This window comes from Ixodes scapularis, unplaced genomic scaffold (genome assembly GCF_016920785.2).
Source record: "Ixodes scapularis isolate PalLabHiFi unplaced genomic scaffold, ASM1692078v2 PGA_scaffold2__306_contigs__length_199485367, whole genome shotgun sequence".
Taxonomy (NCBI): domain Eukaryota; kingdom Metazoa; phylum Arthropoda; class Arachnida; order Ixodida; family Ixodidae; genus Ixodes; species Ixodes scapularis.
Window position 1 is genome coordinate 121,512,665 of NW_024609857.1, and position 21,456 is coordinate 121,534,120.

Sequence of the window (21,456 nt, forward strand, 5' to 3'; positions counted from 1 at the left end):
GATGTGTTTTCTAGTCATTTAAACGAAAAATAAATGTTAATACTTTTGAAGCAGCAAACTGTTCGCTCTTCTTCACAATGGGTTCGTTGCTATGGTTTGGAACCAACAGCATCGAGCGTGAACTTAGTTTCATGAGGATGTTTACAAATGTTTACCTGCCTTTATCCCCGTCACTGCATGTACAATGCTCCCTAAAATTGAAGTAGCGTGCGAAAACCTTCTCATAGATCTCCTGGCTGTTGAATAATATATATGTCACAGATTCATTGTTCTGTTTTCAGGATAGTGCTCGCATTAGATACAACAGTTCAAATTTTCCATACAAGTTTGGGGAACATTTGCGCACTGCAGGTAATTATATGTTGCAAAGACTTGCATCAAGTTGCGCCTTCAAACCGTCAGGACATCCCTGTTTTGCATGTCACCTATTAACCTTTTCAAGGAGAAGCTTGGCATGTGACATACAAAGCCCGGATGTACTCGCGATTAGCGGTAGTATGGTGCCGGGATCGCGTCTCCGACTGGTGTGTTTAGCGTCCTATCCCGCCCACACATCAAAAGTGGTCCCAATGTGGCAACAAATGACGTCACAGACGCCGGAGTGTCATGCTGTTGCCTGTCGCGATGCTGGCGGTTGGCCGTAGTAATGCTTGCGAAAAGCACGAGCGAACGCGAGTGTCGCTGTCGTCACGGCGTCCCAGACGTCCCAACTTCCGGGTGCTAGCTTCCGTGAACTGTCACAGTGGAGAGCGACCTGCAGCAGAACAGGCATCTGCCATATCCACCACAGCTGCTGAGACACCACCAGGGTCGCGACCGACGACAGCATGACACTTGTATGACGTCATCGGGCGGAAATCGAGGGACCACTTTTTTGGCTGCGGTAAACACACCAGTGGGAGACGCGTTCCAGGCACCATAGCGGTAGTAATGTAAAATGGGGCGAGTACCATCACAAATGAGACTGAAGTTTTTCCGTACGTACAAGAAATGTGACGTTTGCCGTTTTGGACGCATTGGAACATGTGATGTACCTCGTAAAAATGGTATGCGTCCTGGCATGGCTTGCAACAGAACATGTACGGCTCTGTGCCATGATGGTACATTTCCTGTAGCATGCAGTACTTGTTCCGTAATGATGAGGTATGGAACTTGTTGGGGCTGCCCACACAGCAACAACATGTCCCATACTAAAGAAGTATGGAACATGTTCTGTAGTCCGGTAATACAGTACATGTTGTGGCAACAAGGTTAGCATGTATGTGTCCCATACTTTGACAGGAGTTTTTCTAACAGTGTAAGACTAGTTAGAAATATCCGACACGCTCAGTGGCCCAATACTGGATTCACGTTAGGTAGCGATCACTACATCTTATCCACTACATTTCACACCTCACCACACAAATCAACGCTTGCACAAACACGTGTTACAGATTGGGATAGGTTTAGACGCTTACGTGAACAAACCGCTCCCACGGAAATCACCAACCTCGAGGACTGGATTGGCTCCCTCAAACGCGACGTCAAGCGCGACGTCAAGTACACTACGGTCGAGATGCCGATGAAGGAGCAAGGCCAGGTCTTTGATTCAAAACTATTACACATGTGGGAAGCCCACTTTAGCTTGCAAAAGCCATGGAAGGGACAGAAACATAACAGAACTTTACGCAAACGAATGACGCAGCTTGAGCGCAAGATTGAGGCGTACGCACTAGAACTTCAAGATAAGCAGTGGGGCCAAATCTGCGACATATAAAAAAAGGGGGTGTGGGCTTTACACCCCTTGTCACATATGCGACACCCCAAAACTTTAGTTCGACGTACAGCGCGCTTACGTCGCACTGACTGCCCCAACATTCGCGAGAGGGTTGATCACGGTGCGATATAACATATTAAACAGCTAAAGTACGTACCAAAGTCTACAGGAAAAAAACACAAGTTCTGCAGTTGAGTCTAAAAAACCCCAATAACGTTTTTTGCAGTCAGTCATTTGGTAGCGTCGGCGCAACGTCAGTGCGCTGTACATCCAAGTGAAGTTTTGGGGTGTCGTATATGTGACAAGGGGTGTAACGTCTACACCCCCATTTTTTAGAGTGATATGAATGGGCAGTTGGGTTGTAGAAAGACGTACGTGGCAGCTATTTCGACATCTGCTCGACCCCATTCAGACAAAATCTACACAACGCAGCCAACTTACACGACTTATACATCAATACGAAGGTACTACAACAGAATTCCTCGCGGATCTGCAACAGCGGTACTTCAACACAACCCAGAGACGCCCGCTGCCCGATTATCAGGGATTTCCCAACCCAGAAATGGACGCAGATATTGTTGACGCCGAAGTTTGGTACGCTTTGAGTAAACTCCGCACCACCTCCGCGGCTGGGCCGGACGGAGTGACAAATAAGATCCCCAGTAACCTTGATCCCACGTCAGTCGCAGACTCGCAGTCCTCACAGATCTCATGAACGCCTACTGGCAGAAGGGCGAGATTCCCCAAGATTGGAGACACGCGCGAGTAACTTTCATTCCGAAGCTGGGCAAGAAACTCTGTATTGAGAACCTTCGACCCATCTCCCTTACTTCATGTATCGGCAAATTAATGGAACACGTTATTCTAAGCCGCATGCAGGGTTACGCGGAAAATCGTGACCTGCTTTCCCCGACCATGATTGGCTTTCGCGCAAACCTCTCCACGCAGGATGTTATGCTTCAGCTAAAGGCAGACATTCTAGATCCCGGGTATGGGGCACGTACGAGAGCCGTGCTTGGACTAGACCTAAACAAGGCCTTCGACAATGTCTCGCACGATGCAATTCTGTCCAATTTGCCTGACATAAACCCCGGTGAACGGGTATTTCCATACATTCGTTCTTTTCTCTCGGACAGGACCGCTGAACTCGCGGTAGGCGAGATCAAGTCGGATCCTATTCCCTTGGATGGCAGAGGCACATTGCAAGGGTCCGTCCCCTCGTCTCTCCTCTCTAACTTGCCCTTATTAACCTCCCCCCTAAACTCGCCGCCATAACGGGGCTGCAGCACACTCTTTACGCGGACGACATTACACTGTGAGTAACCACAGGGAATGACGCCCAAGTAGAGAATCCCCTGCAGCAGGCGGTGGATATGATTGAAACCTATGCCCAAAGGACGGGCCTCTCGTGCTCGCACACAAAATCTGAACTTTTTGTCCTTAGAGACAAACCTAGAGGAAAAAATGCTAAGAATTATGTCCCTCCGCCACCCTTAAACGTGTGTGTAGGAGGCCTCCCAATTCAGGAGGTACCTACAATACGTATTTTGGGGATGTACACAAACCGCAGAAACAAAGAAACATTAGACTCACTCAAAATCACTGTCAACATGTCGGCAAGACTCATCAGGCGAATAGCCAACCGCAGACGGGGCGTCAGGGAGAAGGACCTTTGCCGTCTAGTCCAGGCTTTCGTTCTGAGTAGAGTAGTCTACTCAGTACCCTATCTGCTTCTGAACCTCACGGAAAAGAACAAAGTGCAGGGTCTAATCCGGCAGGCTTCCAAAGCCGCTCTCGGGCTTCCTCATAGTACCTCTACGGAGAGGTTGCTGGGCCTCGGGATCCAGAACACTCACGAGGAGTTCCGTGAGGCACACCTGGTGTCGCAGTTGGGGAGACTCACTCGTACTAGTGCAGGCCGAGCTATCCTTTTCCGATTAAAGATATGTTGTGAACTTCCAGCCAGAGACACAAAGACACAACTCCCGAAACACATTAGGACGGCTCTCATGATAAAACCACTTCCTAAGAATATGCACCCCGCGCACCACGAAAGCTGTCGCCAGGCAAGGGCTCGCGCCCTTTACGCCAAGTACGGCCAATACACCAACCAATAGGGTGTACGTGGATGCGGCAGAACACAAGCATAAACGAGCGTTTGCACCAGCCGCGGTGAGCGGGTCCGGCAACCCGCTTGCAGCCGCGTCTATCGAGACCAACTCCTCCGAAACTGCGGAGGAGGCGGCAATAGCTTTAGCTGTAGCCAGTACTCTCGCTGACGTTATTTTCAGCGACTCGAAATTGGCCGTTCGCAATTTCGCGAGGAGTCATATTTCAGCCACGTCGCTCCGCATCCTTAAGAATGCAAACCAGCCACTTAGAGAGATCGAATTGATTTGCGTTCCGGCTCACTCGGGTAATCCGGGGAACGAGGCGGCTCACAACGTAGCCCGAGGGTTCGTCGACCGGGCAGTGGGCTCGCCTGCTCCTTCAAATTTTACGAGGGACGGCCTCATCACATTTCACGACATTACCAACCACCTTAAAGTGGAGAGGCGCGTTTACCCCCCGACGGACAAATCTTTAACCAAAGCTCAGGAAATTAGGTGGCGTCGTCTTCAGACGCTCTCGTTTCTAAACCCTTCGCTGCTAGCGCATATGTATCCTAGCCAGTATAACCCCCAGTGTAAACATTGTGGCATTCGCGCCACTTATGATCACATGCTATGGGACTGCAAGAAAGAACCGCCTCCGGCGGATTTATTACAAGTTCCTTCTCTCGAGCGGTGGGAAGCCGTGCTGGCCAGCTCAGACCCACGGACGCAAGTCCGGGTCATTGAGTGGGCCGCCCAGGTCGCCGACAGCCATGGGCTGCCGGCCACCAAACATGACTCTCCAATAGCCAACTGTTTTCGACGAAATAAATGTTTTCTAATCCAATCCAACCCGAAGATATCGAGCGTATCTTCACGACTACTGAGCCACCTGATCCATATACGTGAGGCCGATTTAAAACCTATAAGTTCTCAAACGCGTTCAACTACTATGTGAACGGCCGGGCATCGGCGATGGCCACCTACCTCCCCCCGGCGCCGGAGATACGCTCCCAGCTTCCCTGCAGGGGCCGCCAAGCTAGGTCTTGGCTTTAGCAGTCAATCTTTCGAAATCTTTTATTACGCTTTCTTGAGCGTGACGGAAGTATCTGCAATGCCCAATCATCTACTGTTTTGACTAACTTGCTTCGGTATTCGAGGCTTCTTTACCAGAGCACCGTTTCAGCTTGCATTTTTACGTGCCCTATAACGGCCCGGTTGACACCTATAGTTGTGCGGAGATGGCCACTCGAGGCGCCACTAACACCGTACCCTCGCATTTGTCGTATTGCGCCATCTGGTGGCAGCCCATTGAAGTAGGCAAGCACCGTTATGCTTAGCTGCGATCACCGAAGCTCGGCGGCGTAGGCGGCATCTCTCATCTCGAGATAATCGAAAAAACTTCACTTGTGACATTTGCTTCGCACCACTGCGCATCGCCAACTTCAGATCCAGGACTAAGGCATTTCTAGAGCCTATCTCTCACGCAATTGCTCACTAATAAACCAAGAGTCGTCGCGCACCCACCTAAACACAAGGGTAAACATAGAAGAACAGGAAGTATCTCTCTCCTCACGTCATGGCGGCCGGAAGTGGCGCGGACACCCTCTATGGAGTTCTCATTCTTTCCTGTACCAGTAGAATGCGCGGACACGTGTTTTGGTGATATTATTTGTTGAATCGCTTCAGAAAATACATGCGTAATGTTAATACGAAATTGTGAAATTACGCGTGTGGTATTGCTGATATTTAAATTTCTTACGGATACCAAAAGTTTGAGCTTCGTTTTTCTTGATGATATTTTCGAAAACCACAATACCTTGGTTTCTTATATTATGATTTTAACGCCGAAAAAATGTGCTTAAATTACACAAGTCAGGTTAGAAATTGCCCTCTTAATTACACTCCCATTTCCTTAACCAATGTTCCTTGGAACACATAAGAGCACAACATTCGCTTGTATCCAAGATATGTTCTTATATTTATATTTTGCCACCCGCACAGCATGATTTGGGGAAATATGTGCCGTGCAAAACATAACCTTTGATTAAAAAGAATTATTTACTTTTCATATTGACGAAACATTGACTGTGTTTTTCTTCGCTCTTTCAGTTTCTAACATAGAACGTGCCCCCCCCCCCCCTAAAAACAATTTACAGTATTTTTTTTTTTGTCACAGAAATAAATTACGCATTTCTAAACGCTGTCTCTACACGAATGTAGAGCTAGCCATGCGAAAACAATTCCAAGCTTTCAGAGCTTGCTTCTTTCTTATTTTTAAGCGATAAGTGATTTTCTGATAATTTATATGAGAAAATGGGGCCAGTTTCCGGTACATGAGAGCATTCGTTTGCACGTATTCGGACGCTTTGTCGCCCACAATTTTTCCATTAAAAAGTTCCAAAAGTCACCTCTAACTTTCGAATAAGATAACATAAAGCTCTGAACTCTTGGCACTTGGCATCTGGTTTAACCGCCAGTGATACATCTGCGAATAAACAACCGGTTTTGCAACGCGCAGATTGTTGTGGTAAAAAGAAAAAAAGAACATATTTTTTTATATATTTTCTGATTTTGTTCCTTCACACTTGTTAAATTTAGCGAAGTTATCAAAATCTTCCTTTCGTAAAAATATATACACAAAAAGGATATAAAATTCGCACTTTCCGGAGGTATACAAATACGTCGGAAGTATATTTTTAGCATTATTTCAATACTTATCTTCGCTTTCACCTCATCAAGAAAAGGTGGCGTATCAACCTTTATGTGTGCTCATTGCCCAGAGTGCGACTCACAGGCACATCTGCTCTGTTCAATAGTCATTGCAAAAATTTGCCGCCACAAAGGTATGTGTTTTTCCAGGTCAGCAAAACTCATTATTTCTGACACGGATTTAAGAACGCCCCGAAGACGACCGGTTCTATGGAAATGCGCTGCCAGGTTCAATGATCGCTTCATAGCTGCCGCCAGCAACTAAAGGCCAGCTCAATGAGCCAGCCTACAAAAATGGCAGTTTTAATTTTTCAAGCGATGCTGTCGTTTCTGTCAACCGAACACATTTGCTCTCGGGTCTGTTTCAGCTGACATGCGAGGGGACCTGTCCTGTTAGGTCAGGTCATATGGCCAATTAAGATAACATGTGTTAAAGCTTTATTCTTCAACACAGGAGCAGTAACTAGGAAAACAAAGTACAGGGTGTCACAAAAGAAAATTTACACGGTCTTTCTTACCGCAAAAATTAACTAGGCATCGCCGGACGCTCATTCGCCGCGCAAAGGTAGAGCTAGAGGTCACAACCAGACGCCAAAGTTTCAGCCCAATCCGATAACTTAATAAAAAGTTATAAGTGATTTTCTGAAAATTTCAATGGGAAAATGGAGCCCATTTTTGCCCGTTTTCGGTTTACTGGTGCCATAGAGCCCCCATGTGTTTGAAAACTCCGTCGGCCTCCATTTTCCCATTGAAATTTTCAGAAAACTACTTATAACTTTTGATTCAGTTATTGGGTCGGGCTGAAACTTTGGCATTTGGTTGTGACCTCTAGCGCTACCTTTGGGCGGAGAATGAGCGTTCGACGATGCCTAGTTTATTTTTGCGGTAAAAAAAAGACCTTGTAAATTTTCTTTTGTGACACCCTGTAGATGAAGTTGTTAATCTAACTGACAGTGCTATAGCCGTTAGTGGTAAAAATCTCTGCGTGGCAAGAAATCTATAAAAACGGTTGTGAAGAAACGCCCGCGGTCGCGCTAAAGGGAGGTACTTGGCCAACTACGACGTGTTCACGCTGATGGCCTTGAGAACCTCCATGCCTAACTTTTTACGTCGATATGAGGTCACAATGCTGAAGGAGATCGCCCCTACCCTCAGCGTAGAAGGCATGCTGTCGCAGTGCTTAGGGTCTAAGGGATGTGGGATTGGAGGAATTGAAAAAGGAACATCAAACTCTTTCCTCTAAAAGGAGAACATCCTCGAGTGGAGACAATGGAACCTGAGAGCGATTCGGTAGCAGAGATCTAAGAACCGTGAAATCCATTATCAAAATGAAACTTGGGACACCTCACGCGATGCAATTGGCAGGGTATAGACCCCGCAAACTTAACTTTGACGTGAGTACCAGTCTAAAAGCCCTATTCAGGGAAAGGTGGAAAATGGCCCAGTCAGAGTACTCCAGAAAACGTCAATATGTCCCCTGCGCTTTAACATCCGCCTACGTAAACAGGCTTCGCGATATCATCAATCCAAATAAAAATGCACCACAAAAAAAAATGCAAGTTTTAACGTTTCCTATAAAAAACAATCTGCTCTGAAAAAAAAAGAAAAAAAAAGAAAAGGCTGCGCCTGGCTTTAAAACGTCGGGTCCGTAAACGGCCCCCGCCCCAACTTTTTCGATTAGACAATGGACCTTATTCAGATTCTCCCGCCATCTGTCGAACGTGGTGCCAACCTTCCTTCCGACCCCATCTTTGAGGCGACTGGCGAGGCGCTGTGACCGTTTCCGGCGTGCGAAAGCGGCGCTCAGCGACCTGACGACCGATCTGTGACCGATCTGTGGCAAGACCCATGTGGGAAGATTTATGTCGGCCAGACAGGCAGATGTTTAAATGTACGGCTAAGGGAACACTACCAGAAAGTGAACGGTGTTCGGGATGGCCCTCTGTCGTGTCACTGTCCTGACTGCGGGTGCAGACCATTATTTGCTTCGTCTGCTGTTCTTGGCGCAAAGATAGGACTGTTAGAGAGATTATGGAGTCTGACGCTATAAATAGTTCCGGCACGTGTTGTGTCAGTGTGGCGTCAATTGACTTGGCGGATAAGGAGTTGGTGTGCTTGCGGTCCGTGGCAGGGCCACGGATTGGTTGAGATGTGGTGCAGTGACGCAGTGTGTTTCTACGCTGAGGTTCTTGAATTAAATCACTTGAAAGTTAGCGCTTTGTGGTGTCTGTCCTTCCTATGTCCCCGTCTTCAAAGCGCAATCATGTTTTCTAACGTACCATACCAACTTGCCCAACAATCAGCACTTGTCGATCTCTTCCGGTACTTATTCAACGAGGAAATGAAATTAAAAACAACCGTTGTAAGGATTTGGATAGTATTGGTTTTCTTTTCAATGTAGAGGTACTATAGCCAACGTCGGAATAACCGTAGCGCTGTCCTGTACATTTCATGCTCCTATAAAGAGCACCCGCGTCTTAGTGTTGTGTGCATTTACAGGGCTCCTAAACTTTTTATTAATTTGTGGCACTTTCCACAATGGCATGAAGGACTCATGACAGTTGTATGTAACGTCAGCGAGCATCTGTTATCTTATGTGATTTTTTGGGTGCTTGATGCTGGCTAGCATCGTAGCTTCGCTGCCGCAGAGCAACGGCGAGGTCCAGTCAACATTACTCAAATAAACTATTTTGCTCTTGTTTTCTTATTTTTTTTTTCTCGCTTAAGTAGCTTTTTACACCCGATTGAAGGCTGATGCAAAGTGCAAAAGTGCCAGGCAATGTAATGACTTGGTTTCACAAATAAATAATAGAGGCAATGGGTGTTAAAAAGCCAAGGTGGACGCTCGTTTACTTTACACTGCATCATTATTATGACACGATTCTCACATATGGAGATTTTCGAGGTGTTGTCGGAAATGTTTCTCTTTTGCTCCCTTCTCTACAAATTGGGTTCGCGCTGCGTGAGAAGCTCTTTTATTTGTAGCCAATACTGCAAACAACCACTTTTATGAGCGCTGGTCATATTCTACTGCGAGTAAGCATGGAATTTAAAAGCGCGCTGAGCCATATGACCGTGCTACCAGGAGGAGCACATTAAAATGTCCTTGACATTTAATCATGCATTTTCGCTAAAGGGGTCAAAGAGCATATATGCGCAAGTACTGAGTTTATTTGTTAATATTATTATTATGATTATAAAATGAAAATGTTTTAACTTTCCGTAGAATAGTTTTTTTTTTTTAATACGTTATATTTCGCGTACTTGCGCCGCAGCGACACGGGCCTGTAATTTCCTTTTACGCTTGTGTGCCTCACATACACTTATGTGAGTATGCTGGTGTAGATCCTCAGCGGAGTTTTTATTTTTTATCTGCAATAAACAATACTACTATCGTAAATTCGTGCTCTATCAGAAGCACTCCTTGTAGTGAGATTTTGAGCTACAATTGGGTGATCTCCTCAAGGAGCTGAATACAAATTTATTTATTAAATTCAATTTCGTGATTTTGTGTGTGTGTGTGTGTGTGTTTGTGTGTGTGTGTGTGTGTGCGCGCGCGTAGAATCATATCTGCAGTATTCCTAAAGTTAAAAAAATGAGGGAACCAAGATTCAACGTTCACCGCCCCCATCGTAGAACTCTGCAATTCGGGTCTGCACACGCTGGGTCAAGGCGCACTCGGTGAAGAACTGCTCGCATTCTTTAGACCCGCAGCCGCGAATGCCAAAGAAAACCAAACTGTCACACAGGGGCTGAAGGGTCCTGCTAAATATATCATACAAATCATCCCTGTGCGAACAGGCATAATCAGCTGGTCAGGCAAATTAACACGCGATTCTAAAACAAGTGCATGAGTGGGCCTGCACCGCTGCTATAATAAAGTTCATTTTTATATGAAAAAAAAAAATATTTTTAGTGAAACTACTGAAAAGAAACTTGCGCTTAATACTCGTAACTTATTCTTGGTCGGCTGACACCACCAATATATTAAAAAAAAAATGCACGAACGCTACGCGGGAAGAGGGGTTGGTACTACTTCGTACTGCTCTACTGCCGCCGGCGGCGGGCGACGGGAGCGGTGGGGAAGCCTCAAAGATCGCGGCGAGCCTCTGAAAGTACCCATGGCCGCCGAGAGATGGCGCTAATAATGAATAAAGCCTATTGACTATGAGTGTATAGCTTTTTACCGAGGGAAAAGTTCTCTCATAGAATTAGTTATTTGTATATGACTAAGCATTCTCAGTCTATAACTACTGCTTAGGCTAATTCTTCCCTCAGACCTGCTGCCTCCGGTGATCTCCAGGGGAAGGTTCGTGGGCTCTTATTGTTTTCTATTTATATGCCTGACAGATTAAATGTGAATGAAACAGTTCTCTACGTCACATCTAAAAATTTGTAAACGCGACATCTAATGTGGCAAAATCTAAATCATTGGACCGAGTTTACTTACCTCTTTCAATAAGTTGTCGTACTTCCAGTAGCAAAAGCGCAGACCCGTACAGGCGCCGCCGAGACCCTGTCAATGACGGCACAGTAACCAGGTCACCCTCAAATTAATATTACTAAAGTTGCTCAAAGTTAAAAAGTACAAACTTGATCGATTTGCAAATTACTCTTTAAGGTGAGAGGATATTGTTAATTATTTAATGGGTAGCTCGTATGAAAATTTGCTAGTTACTGATTTTCGTCGAAATTTATTGGACACCTCAAGAGATACATTTGAACAAGGAAGCCAAATTACAAGTCGCAATATTACTTTTTTTGGCAATGTTTGTTAATTCCTAAATTTGATCTCAGAGCCTGAGAGGCGCTACTGGCCACGACTAAAAGGTGACGTCAATCGCTGTAATACGGGGCCGGTACATACCTCGTTCCCGACAGGTTCAAAGAAGTTTGATGGTGAAAAATGTATGATGGGAAGGCTCACGCCAGCAAGGGGAAAAGGAACGCGCAAAATACTCTGTTTCGTAGACTGCTTGCTCCACTTGCAAGTATGCGAGTAACTCAACGTGTGACATAACCCCACTGGAGAGCGCTAAAAGTTTTGGATGTTAATGTTTACATCACACTCAATTACTAAAAAAGGGCAAAAAACACCGGAGCTTTTTGTTGAAAAAGAAACTTCGTTCGGGCACTACAAAATGTCAGCTGACGCGCGCGTGGCCGAGTTTGTAGCGCACCCAACTCCCACAAGGAGGTAGGGCGTTCACCCTGCACCTGCCCCCTTGCTCCGATTCTCGCCGGTTCTACTGGAGCGTTCCAGTTCAATCGCGCATGGTGTCGACGGTGCCGGTCCAGCATCCGTCTGTCTATGCTAGATCGCAAACTCAATGATGAAGTTAATTCAATCGCTTGCTGATTAGCTGCCCTCTTGGTCCCGTGATGTGATGTTGCGATTGAGTTTTCCCCCGCGGATTTTGACGGAGTTCGAGCAATACTGGCGAAATAATAAAGATTGTGGTGACGTCAAAATGTCGTAACGATACAGTTTGGCGATGGAGATAACTGTGTAGTCGTCAGGCAGCCAAAGTTGTTAAAGTTAGTGGCCTTATGGGCCTCCCTCCCCCCCTGGCTACGTGCATGGAAGGCCTCTATCTATTGAAGGATGTGCTTTTGTACAACTGAAAAGGTTATGAAACATTCATGTCAGATACAGTCTCACAGTTTTGATAGTGACTAACCCCTGAAGCCATGGTTGCACACCAATTCCTTGCAACTCCAATTGATGCTGTGCTGTCCCGAGGCCAAGCTTAACAAAAAAGCATTGCTTAAGATTGTGTTGTGGAGCAGTGAATAGAATGCCCAAAAGCAGGTCCCGTGGTTCCCAAGGTACTGGGCATATCAATATTATTTGCCTTTCTGCACCAGGCGGGCTCGTATAGCACTATCTTTTTTGAGCTGCTTGCTCTTCAAGAGGTCGACACTGAAGACGGTGTGATCTTTGTCAGCAGAGGACGAGCTGTGCAGCGTTGAAAATTTTAGAGTTGGCCGCCTCTGCACCCCTAGTATATCCCGCCTACCAGGGTCGCCCTGCTCAAACTTGAAGCCTGGCAGCTGCCGAGCATGTTATTCTAAAAGAAATGGGTGTATTTTTACCCCATTTTTTTTCTATATAATACACCCCAAAACTCCAGTTTGAAGTACAACGCACAGACGTCGATCTGAAGGTACTAACTTGCACGAGAGGCTTGATAGTCGTGTGGTACAACGTATTAAAATGGCCAATGTACGTGTTACTGACTGCAAAAAAAAAAATAATCCGGGTTCTCTTGGCCTTACTACAAAACCTCAGTGTGTTCTTTCTGTGGTTTTTGATACGTAGTTTAGGTATTTAATAAGTTATATTGCACCGTTATCAAGCCCCTCGTAAAATTTGGGGCCGTCTGTTCGACTATAATGTGCTGTACGTCGCACTGAAATTTCGGGGTGCATTATATGGGACAAAAGAGTGTAAGGCGATACCCTTTTTTTAGAGTGTACGAGCTTTGTGCTTCAACTCGTCACATCTGCGAAATACATGTGTGTGCATTCGTTTGATATGTTGTGTCATACTTTGCAACTTGCTCAATCCAGTAGACAAGGCAAGTCTCTTTTGACTGCATTGTGGTCTACGTAGCAGACAGTCCAAGCGTCTCACTGTTGTGTGCAAGTGACAGCGACTAACCCCTAAAGCCATATTTGCACAATGATTCCTCCCAACACCAATGGATGGTGTATTGTGCCGAGGCGGGTCTAGGATAAACCGTCACAAGCCCGGTCGTGACACGCCGACTGGTCATAGGTGAACTCGTCAAGGAGGCCAACTCCTCACCGGGCATCTCGTACGAGGGATTCTCGTCACGTCAGAATAAACGTCACAAGAAACACTCGTGTCACGGAGTGGAGTTTGACTGTAGAACTACGAATTTACTTCTGTCTATTCCTACACTACAGGCACAGTGTGTAACTTTGAAAAATAATTTGTTGGATAACCTTTGGCGCGACAACCATGTTTTTAAGCCACGATCTTGCACCTCTTATTGTCATATAATATTATATGATAATTTTCTGATCAAATATAATCACAGTTGTTGTTATACAAGCTTACCATGTGGTGCACTTGCAAAGATACGTATGTGGTAAACTTGTAACGCTAGATTGTATTCCAAGGGCTAGATAGGAGTCATTGAAATACACAGTTCAAAGAACAAAGTGTTGTTTTTATTAACATTCTGCAGACAACTCAAATAAAACGCTTCAGACCGATAAGCAGATGTTCCTTGCAATGCTTCGTAGCGTGTCGACTGCAGAGCTGCTTGTGTGATCTTCAAAAATTCTTGAGATGCGCTCGATTATTTCTCGGTACTTCCGTGCAAGATGTGGTGGCCGTTGCTCTACATTTAACTGTGCCATCTTCAACTCTCGGAATGCATGCTCGTCCTTCAGACACCTGAAGAAAGGCCATAGGTTCGGCAGGCAACAGTCGACATTGGACTGAAACAACAAAAAAACGACGACAAGGTTAATTTAAACACTTGGAGATCATGCCGGCCGCGATGAATAAGGAAGATATTGCTTTGCTGACTAAACCACAGACCTGGAAGCCCCGATGCCGAGCTTCAACGGAGTTGCTCGTACATGGCAAATTCTGCAACACGGCATCGTGCACCGATCAAAGGCTTGTAGAAGACATGGCAGCCTGAACACCATTACGTCTCCTGCGACCGATGTAGGTGTCCTCGAAGTACATGGCTGAATCTGTGGCCTCAGTGAGGAAAACTTCCAGAAGCCCGTCGAACTCATTCGGGACTTCGGCGGGAGGGAGGAACGCTAATGCGGGTAGCATTCGCCTCTATGAGAGAAGACAAAACAAATTACCATATTTGAAGAGAGTTAAGGTGTTGGATTTTACTTTAACAAGGACCTGTCTTTAAGCGTGATGTTTTAATGTTATAATGGAAAGCAGTAACCTGGAAATATATTCAGGAATAAATTTGTGAGCTATCGAATGAGCATTCTCCTTTGACTGCAGACCTTTTTAATATAGCTTTGCTTTGGGGGCTATAATGTCTCAGTTTGGTTGTGAAGTCATATACAACGATGGCTACACAACTCTTCCAACTCCACCTTTGAGTAATGTGTACGCACTATTTAGAATACTTGGTCCCGATCTTTAAATAGGGATATAAATATTTTTTCAAGACTAAATTTAGGTATTAGCTCGACTGACAAACGAACCGTCATTGCTTGTTGAGGTGAAAAATAAGGAAAACACGTGCATATTATGGTTCTGTGAAGACTCTCACTTTAAGATGGAATAAACGAAACCCAATCACCTGAACCGCAAAATCTTCGTCATTGCCGTGGGGTGCCTGCAAGCCCAAATTACACAACATCCGGTAAACGGACTGGCAGAGATGAAAAAAAACATCAATGAATCTTCGCTTGGGGAAATTCCCTGGAACAGGTTGTGATCACCGCCGGCTCAAAGTCAGAGTGAATGGCCTCGACTGCCACGCTAGACAGGAGGCTGGACAGACGGAGAAGAGACTGAAAAAAGCATGAAAAAAACTGGTGATACACTCGACTTTCGCTATTTTGTATGGGAACTTACCGCCGGTGGGTTATTTCTCGCTTGTTCGATAGCAACGCGTACGCAAGCGGGATCACTGCACCACGGTACAGCCCGAGCACTGTATACACCTGATAAAACAGCGACGGCGTCACCTTGAAGGTTCTGTCCATGAACCAAGCCTTGGCAGTGGAAACGCGCTCAAAGTTTTTCGGTGTGCCAAAAACGAGAAGGCGCTCTTGGTCGCCAACACCACTGTCGTGAGCAAGGAAAGGTTCGTCTTGGACTCCGGACACCTGTAAAACATATTGTCACAAATGAATATTCGTGAGGCGGTGAATAATTGAAGAACTAAACATTTAATGGGGGCCGAAGTGGTGCTGATAAGAAAAAAAGAACTAGAGTTGTAGTTGTCGACGTAGGTTTGATTTCAGGGTCCAGCAAGACTGGCGCCGCACAGCCCCTTTTGTAGCGGCATGCCTTTGTCAAAAACCTTTGGAACCTTATAAACATTTCCGAAAAAAAGATTTTTGCAGGTGCCATCTTGCGAGTTTGTGCGTATGGCGCATGCTTTAATCGCGTTCTCAAGTAACGCACACGCACATGTTGGGATATGCGAATTACACGCAGGACTGTAGCCTGTTATGAAAATGCAATCAAAGGTAGGAAAGCGCGTGCTCGTGCACTTCGAACGCCGAATGAAGATGCGCACGCTCGTGTGCACAGGTTCAATCAGCGGTCAACGTGCATGAGCGCGCGCGTTCCTGTCTTTGACTACTTCCATAACACGCTCTACCCTTGGCTGCATTGCTACAGGAAGTTTACCCTGCAGTATGGAGCAGTATAGAGCAGAATAATAAAACAGGTGCCACGTATGCTATTGTTATCTGCGTACGAGCTATGTGCATTGTCCACGCTCCTACACACCCGGCAGTATAGAAAGCATTGACCAAATCTAAGTACAAGTGTGTCGCCTTAAGCGACGCTTTGACTCTACACGAGCGCGCGTACTTAACAGGCTCTGTTACGCTTGCTCTTGCAGTTTCGCCTTCACACTGACATGTGATGAAACGATGTAAAGTTCAATAGAACATGGTGATATAAATAGGTCTTGAATTACCTTGTATTCCTCTGGTATGACGATTTCTTCACTCAGCTTCGGGAGCACATACGGGTTTTGACGCTTTTGCCTCTGCTTGCGAATAGTGCGCTACAGTGTGCTGGGGGAAGGCATCTGGTAGGCTACGTGCTCACTTACTGAGGCGGCAGCATCAAGCAGGATTCGGTGCAGGGGATCGCTTCCGTTTTCTTAAATAAAAATATATAATTATCTCGAAAACAATTATAAAAAACGAGTAAAAACTGCACAATCTCGCTATCCAACCTAAAACAAAACAATAAAACATCTTACCGGCTTTTCTCTTCTTGCCCTAGCGCGTCTTGAGAAGATTAGTTTCAATAAGATCCCCGGCATGAGTATGTGTTCCACTCTCGGCCATCACAATGCTTAGGGACTCGTCAGTTGTTAGTTTTGCCTTGCAGAGTTTTCTATCTCTACATTCCCAATAAAGACTGCAACTGCATTTTCTGCTTACAGCATACAAATATCCTCGGCAGAGTAGCATCGGCGGCCCACGCTGAGTTTTCGTGACTTCCATACGTGTACTTGCGAAGACGAGAGGTTTCAACAGATCTTTGGGTTTATAGATAGGCTCGTTGCGCAGCCAATATACCGTCCTAACCGTATCACAAATCCAGTTTCGAAGTTGCTCTGTTTAAAAAAAGTCTTGCAGTATTGTGAAAAACCCTGAATTAGATTTGTTGTTCTCAACTAAAAGCACTGACCCCAAAACGGTCAGGTCTTTCGTATAAAGCATTGCATCCTAACCGTGTCACAAATCCTGGAAACAAAGAAACCTGGGTGCCGGAGTTGTGAAGAATCCAAAATCTCATCCTTCCTTCTTTTTTTTTTTTTCTTTTTTTACAGAAATGCATGAGAGTGTGGAGGTCACTTCTTTTGCAAGAAAGCAAGGCTTACCGCGTTCCTTTCAAAACACGGTCGTCTTGTGACAAGTGTTCCGCTGACGAGCGGGCCCCTTTGACGAGTGTTCCTATGACGAAATGACCTAGAACGAGAATGCCGGTGTGACCAGTTGGCCTATGACGAGTTCTCCGGTGACGAATGGGCTTGTGACGAGTGGGCCGTTTCCCCCGAGGCCAAGCTTAATGAAAAGCATTGCTTAATATTGTGTTGTAGAGCAGTGAATAGGATGCTCAAAAGCAGGTTCCGGTGGTTGCAAAAGTACTGGGCACAGCACCATCATTTGACTTTCTGCACAATGTGGGCTCGTATAGCTCTACTTTGGGGCCTCCCACCCGAGCCCCAAGAGTCTGTCCAAGAGGACGGTGTGAGCCTTGGCAGCAGAAGACAAGCTGCGCAGCACAGAACATCTGAGAAGTAGCTGCCTCTGCACCCCATTTATGTGCTACCTACCAAGATCTCCCTACTCACACTTGAAGCCTGGCAGCTGTCGAGTCTGTTACAAGCATTGTCTCTCAACTCGTCACATTTTCGAAATATACTTGTTGTAACGTGCGCGGACGTCGACGGTGCGTATGTGCACTTGCCGGGTCATCTTCGTGCCGCGTTGTGCACGCGACGAACTGTCTGTGTGCGCGCGCGTCATCCTCGTGGCGCGTGCCACGTGCCCTGCATCAACGAAGAAAAAAGAGAAGGAAAGCGGAGAACAGAAAATGGAGTGTGTTCGAGCAGGCAGACCAGCGTGTGGAAGGGAACCGCCGGGCGTCCAGACCCGGGTTTTTCAAGGCTTCCACCTGGCCTGACCTCCGGCTCCCGCGAAGCCTTCACCCTAGTTGAAAGCAGGTGCACGTGTTGCGGAGCACACGTCAAGACCACAGTGGCCCCGTCTATTCCAACACGCCACCCCAGACGCCGACGCCGTGCCAACGCCGCCTCCGACCCACCGGCTTCAAGCTGAACCCTGGGGTCTCCGGTACGTGCTCTGTCGCCGCTCCATCGCACAACACCTCGCAAGACCCAGCGCCACGAAACAAGAAAGCGATAAGGTGTTACAGTGAACTTTCGGGTTGCCCTTAGCGAGCAGCATTGAAGCAGTGTGCCGACATTGCAAGAACAATCTGTCGAACGTGCATTCCTGTAACTATTTCCGCAAAGTCATACCATTCGTTGTTTTTCGTGTGTAAATTTAATTTGTGTGTTTTCATCTTGACATATTGCTTTCTAATATAACGCTGTTTTCTACTTCAAACGGTCTCGTCTTTCTGAATTCACGTACCTGATACACATGATTCTTCAGAATTGGCGTCCGCGACAGGACGAGACCGTTTAAATCTTGTGGTGCATAACAGTAGAAATAGAGGCGAGGGAAATCATATCTCTGGGCCAAGCGCTACGTCTCGGAGGAGACGACTTACGCAAATGGGTAGAGGCGAAACGAGCGCTTGAACGGGACGCGAAGGTAGCGGAAAGAGAAGCGTCAAAAGAAAGACTAGACGCCGGACGCGCGCTGGCTTCTCTTGAGCAGGAAACTTTCCAGCTAAAGCTTCGCTTGGCAGAGGCAGCAATCCCAACAGCATCCGCCGCCACGGGTGACAACGCTACAGGTCCAGAACCGTCGTTCATGATAAACCCGCATAAGTTAATCCCAGCATTTGACGACAAACGCGATGATTTGGACGCGTACCTCAAACGGTTCGAACACATCGCCGTGGCGCACAGCTGGCCAAAGGAAAAATGAGCCACTGCTTTGAGTATGTGTCTAGGCGGGGAGGCACTGAAAGTTTTCGGACGATTATCTCCGGAGGATTCAATGAAATATGATCAGGCCAAGCTCGCGCTACTCCAACGCTTTCGCTTCACAGCGGAAGGCTACCGTGAAAAGTTTCGCGAAAGCAAACCCCTAGACGGTGAAACTGGAAAGCAGAACGCCGCGCGACTCTCCAGTTTTTTCGATCGCTGGATGGAAATGTCCGAAACGGCCACAAGCTTCGAGAGTGTACGAGACATTGATGTCGCGGAACAGTTCCTCAACAACTGCCACAGCTAGTTGGCGTTGTTTTTGAGCGAGAGGAACTGCAAGACAATCGGTGTAACGGCCGAGGCGGCAGACCATTATCTCGAAGCACATCGTCAGCGAAACTTGCTGTTGTTCAGGAAACCGTCGGAATCGAAGAAATCAAAGGACGAGAGTGAAGAAGCCACCAAAAAGCCTCAAATCAGATGTCTCGTTTGTGACAAAAAGGGACACAAAGCATTTGACTGTCGCTCAAAGCCCACGCAACTGTATTGCGTCTACTGCCGTAGGCCAGACCATGATTTGAAGACATGTAGGAAGAAGAGTAACGATCCAAGAGAAGCTTCTTCGTGTGTATCTAAGAACTTACGCCATGAGTCACAACAAGCCGGGAAACTCAAGCTTAGGGGAAAAAAGGTGGCCAAAGAGGTTGCAGATGTTGCCCGAAAGAGGACGATCGAAACGTACGACATTGTTGTCGCGGAAGGTGAACTGTTAGGACAAGCTGTTTCGCAACATCCTGATCGTGCGCCGGTCGCTCGTCCCAGAAACAGCACTTACCTTGTCGAAAGCTACTCTTCTGTTGGTAGACGGCACCCAACTGGAGGTTCCAGAAGCCAAGGTCGACATCGCTTCACCATATTTCAAAGGTACCGCGATCGTAAAATGCCTAGAAGCACCGCTTTATGACTTCATAATGGGAAATGTTCCCGGCTCGCACGAGGCCACTTTTCCCGACCCATACTGGAGGGGATCATCCAAAATTGCTGAACCTCCGACATGTAACGACAAAGTCGGCAGTGAGACTGAAGGTCATGAACCAGCCTTAGTTTTGGCGGGAACAAGTTCTCCTGCTGAACGTCGCAGGCGCTCTGTTGTGGACATCGGTTCCCTACAAATAACGAAGAAGACATTTCAAGAAGAGCAAGGAAAAAATGGAACTTTGCAAGGTTGTTGGGAAAAAGTAGGAAAAGTGTTTCCTGGCAAGGGGGACACCTCGCACACGTTCACGGTGGACAAGGGAATCTTGTTCCGCTGTTATCAGCTGTCACCAGGCAACATCTTGAAACAGACGCTACTGCCTAAAGTTCTGCAAGCTGAGGCATTAAACATGGCCCACGAAGGTCCCATGGCGGGGCATCAAGGCATAAAGAAGACCATCGACCGCATCCTGGAAGCATTTTATTGGCCAGGCGTACAGAATGAAGTCCGAAGATTTGTCAAGTCATGCGATGTCTGCCAGAAGACCTTTCCTAAGGGTAAGGTGGGCAAGGCCCCGCTTGGTCGCATGCCATTGATGGACACGCCATTCAAGCGCGTTGCCGTAGACATTGTCGGTCCGCTGTCGCCAACATCAGCTAAGGGGAACCGCTACATTCTAGCGTTGGTTGACTTTTCCACACGTTATCCGGACGCCGTAGCACTGCCGTCAATAGACTCAGCCACGGTGGCAGAAGGACTCGTGGAGATGTTCTCTCGTATAGAATTTCCTCGCGAAATTTTTTATGATCCAGGCACTTGTTTCACCTCTGACCTGATAAGAGAGGTCAACGACCTGTTGGCAGTCAAACATCTCAGCCCAACTCCCTACCATCCGATGCGCAATGGGATGGTTGAGCGGTTCAACGGCACCCTAAAGCAAATGTTGCGGAAACTGTCATGAGCAGCCTAGGTCTTGGGATAGGTACCTCGCACCACATTTGTTTGCGTATAGGGAGGTACCACAATCTAGCCTCGCGTTTTCTCCATTCGAGCTTATCTACGGACGTCACGTGCGAGGCCCGCTTGCGGTTCTCAAGGAACTATGGACAGAGGATGAGATCAGTTACGAAGTTAAGACCACGTACGGTTACGTCCTGAATCTCAGGGAGCGACTTGAGAAAACTTTGGAACTAGCGCATCGAAATCTAGTTCAAGCACGAACGAAGCAAAAAAAGGCACTATGACAAGACCAGCAAACGCCGACAGCTTAGAGTTGGAGACCGGGCTCTAATTCTTCTCCCGACAAGCCACAACAAGCTGCTGATGCACACTGGAAAGGACTTTTTTCCGTCACATGGAAAAAGAATGAGTTCGACTACTGGATTGACCTGGGCCATACTACGAAGCTCTTTCACATTAACATGTTGAAACGATATGAAGAGCGCGAAAGGGAAATACCTTTTCAAGCTTCGTCCTTCATTGTTGTAGGAGAAGCGGACTCAGACGCTCAGCTGCCAACCTTTAACGTAGAAAAAAGCCACGGGTCTGAAGCTTTGACGGTGTCCGACAATCTGAAGGAAGATCGAC

At 46.7% G+C, this 21,456-nt stretch overlaps 1 pseudogene; it reads left to right on the forward strand.

Moving 5' to 3' along the window:
• The first annotated feature begins 14,606 nt into the window (after window positions 1-14,606).
• LOC115321324 lies at window positions 14,607-20,830 on the forward strand (annotated as a pseudogene).
• Window positions 20,831-21,456: the final 626 nt, after the last annotated feature.